This window comes from Prionailurus viverrinus, chromosome D1 (assembly GCF_022837055.1).
Source record: "Prionailurus viverrinus isolate Anna chromosome D1, UM_Priviv_1.0, whole genome shotgun sequence".
Classification (NCBI taxonomy): Eukaryota; Metazoa; Chordata; class Mammalia; order Carnivora; family Felidae; genus Prionailurus; species Prionailurus viverrinus.
Window position 1 is genome coordinate 104792451 of NC_062570.1, and position 5055 is coordinate 104797505.

Genomic DNA, 5055 nt, shown 5'->3' on the forward strand with positions numbered 1-5055 from the left:
CACGTGGGGGCTCAGATCTCCACTCTGATCTCTGTGAGGCTCCTCATTGGCTGTGTTCCCACATCCAGTACTCTCCGGATAAGTGGCTGTGATGTGCTGATACTTCTCAAAGTTCACTGCTCAGAATTAGGAGCATTCTAGCCTGTTCCTTTACTTGCCACCCCTCAGATTCCACGTTCTTCCAGTCTGCTGACTAAAAACTCTATTCATTGCCCCATCATCAATAAGTTAAAATGAGTCCTTCATCGGCAGCCTCAGCCTCAAGTCCATGCCTCATCTGGAGCATCTCCTCAGACACACCTTTGAAGGAGCATTGCCAGTAGTTGTCAGGCTGGTACCACGTCTCCTTTCTCTTGTTCAGAAGGAACTGACAGAAATAAATGTGGGCAGATGGGATTTTAGAAACTTGGTGAAACAGGTTTTGTGCTGAGAACTTTAGGAACATCATCTCCTCAAATCCCTCCAGGAAGACACTGAAGGGCAGTTGACTCTTCAACAGGTTTGAACTGTGGGGGTCCAGTTGTACACAGATTTTATTTTTATTGTTTTAATTATTTTTAAAAATATAATTTATTGTCAAATTGGCTTGCGTACAACACCCAGTGCTCATCCCAAGTGCTCTCCTCAATGCTCATCACCTGTTTTCCTCTCTCCTCCACCCCGCCTCCCACCATCAACCCTCAGTTTGGTGTCTGTATTTAAGAGTCTCTGATGGTTTGCCTCTCTCCCTCTCTGTAACTATTTTTTTCTCCTTCTCTTCTCCCACAGTCTTCCGTTAAGTTTCTCAAGATCCACATATGAGTGAAAACATATGATATCTGTCCTTCTCTGACTGACTTATTTCACTTGGCATAATACCTTCCAGTTCCATCCACGTTGTTGCAAATGGCATGATTTCATTCTTTCTCATTGCCAAGTAGTATTCCATCGTATATATAAACCACATCTTCTTTATCCATTTGTCAGTTGATGGACATTTAGGTTATTTCTAAATGGCTATTTGGCTATTGTTGAAAGTGCTCCTATAAACATTGGGGTACATGTGGCCCTATGCATCAGCCCTCCTGTATCCCTTGGATAAATTCCTAGTAGTGCTATTGCTGGGTCATAGGGTAGATCTATTTTTAATTTTTTGAGGAATCTCCCCACTGTTTTCCAGAGTGGCTGCACCAGTTTGCATTCCCACCAACAGTGCACGGGGGTTCCCGTTTCTCCACATCCTCGACAGCACACAGATTTGTTTTTTTACAAATACAGTACAGTACTAAAAATTCATTTTCTGTTCTTTATGACTTTCTGAACATTTTCTTCTCTTGAGCTGACTTTACTGTAAGAATACCAGATATAATACAAATAAGATACAAAATATGTGGTAATTGTTTATGTTATCAGTAGGGCTTCTGGTCAACTGTAGGCTATTAGTAGTTAAATTTGGGGGGAATCAAAAGTTATACTTGGATTTTTTACTGTGTGGGGGGTCGATGCCCCTAACTTCTGTGTGGTCCAAGGGTCAACTATATTATTTTCCTTATTCTCGAGAGTGCTGGCAAGAGAAAAGTGGTTTCCCTTTTCAGAGCACAGAGTTACTAATGATTGGTCTTTGGGCTCAACTCAATCAGTTTCTATGATCTTTTTTTATTTTTTAAAACTAACCATGAGTTACATCTTCTCTTCCTTCCTTCCTTCCTTCCTTCCTTCTTTCTCTCCTTCCTTCCACCCATCATTCTCTCCTCCTCCTTCTTTTCTCCACCCCCTCTCATTTTTTTGCATGCATAGGAATTTTTAGTTTAAAACTGGACATTATAGTTTTCTGTATTCTGTGCTGTTCTCAAGACTGCTGGCTTCTGGTGGTAGATAACAACACAATGATAAGGATTCAAAGGTTGGACACCGTCTTTTCTGTAATATGCAGAAGCTTATATTTATTCTCTCCATTTCCCCCTGGCTACCGTAAGGGTCTTTTCTCCATACTCCAGTGGTCAACCAACCACTTGGAAAGGGAGTATAAATTCAGCTAAAGCTGCATGAAGCTTGAAAAATTCACCCAATAGAAGAATCCTCAATATAACAATCCTTACCAGAAGCAGTTCTGCCTTTCAATGATAGGCACCCTTTCAATATTGCCTTAGATCTTCTGATAACATGTCTATTTTTGAAGGAATACTCATTAGGTATAGTCCCCTCAGCACTTCATAAATTCCCATTTTTTTTTCCTTGCCTAGTGTGTATTTTCTAACGTGAAATTTGTTACCATCCATCTCTTTGTTTGTTTGTACACATTTCCCCCCCTCTGGCAACTCTAGAGATATTCTGATTTTTGATTTTCAAAAAATTAATTAGCATATGCCTTAACAGGGTCATCTTTTCATTTATCTTCCTTAGGATATCTTGCATTGAGTCATTGGGCCCTGATTTCCACCAAATTTACAAAGTTTTCTGCCATAGTTTTTTCAGTGTTTTTCTGTTCTTTGCCCTCATTCTGTCTTCTTCTTTTTTAAAAAATATTTTTTAATGTTTATTTGTTTATTTATTTAATATGAAATTTATTGTCAGATTGGTTTCCATACAACACCCAGTGCTCATCCCAACAGGTGCCCTCTTCAATGCCCATCACCCACCCTCCCCTCCCTCCCACCCCCATCAACCCTCAGTTTGTTCTCAGTTTTTAAGAGTCTCTTATGGTTTGGCTCCCTCCCTCTCTAACCTTTGTTTTTTTTTTTTCTTCCCCTCCCCCTTGGTCTTCTGTTAAGTTTCTCAGGATCCACAGAGTGAAAACATATGGTATCTGTCTTTCTCTGTATGACTTATTTCACTTAGCATAATACCCTCCAGTTCCATCCACATTGCACAAAAGGTCATATTTCATTCTTTCTCATTGCCATGTAGTATTTCATTGTGCATATAAACCACAATTTCTTTATCCATTCATCAGTTGATGGACATTTAGGCTCTTTCCGTAATTTGGCTATTGTTGAAAGTGCTGCTATAAACATTGGGGTACAAGTGCCCCTATGCATCAGCACTCCTGTATCCCTTGGGAAAATTCCTAGCAGTGCTATTTCTGGGTAATAGGGTATATCTATTTTTAATTTTTTGAGGAAACTCCACACTGTTTTCCAGAGTGGCTGCACCAGTTTGCATTCCCACCAACAGTGCACGGGGGTTCCCATTTCTCCACATCCTCACCAGCATCTATAGTCTCCTGATTTGTTCATTTTAGCCACTCTGACCGGCATGAGGTGATATCTCAGTGTGGTTTTGATTTGTATTTCCCTGATGAGGACAGACACATAGACCAATGGAATAGAATAGAAACTCCAGAATTAGATCCACAAAAGTATGGCCAACCTATCTTTGACAAAGCAGGAAAGAATATCCAATGGAAAAAGACAGTCTCTTTAACAAATGGTGCTGGGAGAACTGAACAGCAACATGCAGAAGGATGAAACTAGACCACTTTCTTACACCAATCAAAAAAATAAACTCAAAATGGATAAAGGACCTGAATGTGAGACAGGAAACCATCAAAACCTTAGAGGAGAAAGAAGGAAAAAAACCTCTCTGACTTAGCCACAGCAATTTCTTACTTGACACATCTCCAAAGGCAAGGGAATTAAAAGCAAAAATGAACTATTGGGACCTCATGAAGATAAAAAGCTTCTGCACTGCAAAGGAAACAATCAACAAAACTAAAAGGCAACCGATGGAACGGGAAAAGATATTTGCAAATGACATATTGGACAAAGGGCTAGTATCCAAAATCTATAAAGGACTCACCAAACTCCACACCCGAAAAACAAATAATCCAGTGAAGAAATGGGCAGAAAACATGAATAGGCACTTCTCTAAAGAAGACATCCAGATGACCAACAGGCCTCATTCTGTCTTCTTACGTGACCCCATTTATACATGTGTTAAATTTCTTGGTGTTCTTCTACAAATTACTGTAGTGCTGATTATTTATTTTAAGGCATTGTCTTTCTATGCTTCAGTTTGTATATTGTCTGTTTTTATGCCATCACGTTCACTCACCTTTTCCTCTGCTATATGTAATCTCTTAACCCCATCCAGTGAAATTCGCATTTCAAAGAGTGTATGTTTTATCTCTCAAGGTTTCATTTCTTAAAAAATATATATTTCAGGGGCACCTGGGTGGCACAGTCGGTTAAGTGTCCGACTTCAGCCAGGTCACGATCTCGCGGTCCGGGAGTTCCAGCCCCGCATCGGGCTTTGGGCTGATGGCTCAGAGCCTGGAGCCTGTTTCTGATTCTGTGTCTCCCTCTCTCTCTGCCCCTCCCCCGTTCATGCTCTGTCTCTCTCTGTCCCAAAAGTAAATAAACGTTGAAAAAAAAATTAAAAATATATATATATATTTCATTTCAATATACCTTATAGTCATGCTTATGTTAATCTTTGAGGATATTTATACTATTTATAATAGCTATTTGAAGACTTTGTCACATAATTGCATTAACTCTTTCATTTATGGGTCTATTCCAGTTCATTGCTTTCCTGGCTGTAGGTCACAATTTCCATCTTAGTGTTAGGTCTGGAAAATTTGAATTTTTGTGTGGATAGTGCATATTGTGCATGCTACTTAGAGTGACTGTATTTTGTTTCTTCTTTTACTTAATGCTGGTCTTCATTGCCTTGGGCACTTCTCTTAAGTACAGATCAGTTTGATGTTTTCACGGTTTGTTTTTAACTTTGTTAGTATGGGTCCTAAGTAGCCTTATCCTGGCAAACTTTATCCCTTTTACTCAGGCATGATCTTTTTGTGGTCTCTGCTGAATGTGCTGAGTGATTACCAAGGACTCTCCACACCAGCCCGAGCATCCTTCCCCATTAGGCAAACTCTGGGAATCACTGGGCTTACTGGGCTCAACTTCTCCTTTGTCCAGGTGTGTGGAGTTTTGCCCTGTACCTCATGATTTACTGTAAAGCAGACTCAGGGACCCCTAAGCAGATTTGCAGAGTGCATTTTCCACCTAGCCTCCTCTTCCGAACTCCCCCTGCAATTTCTAAATCACACAAGCCTCCCTGAACTAAGGTCTC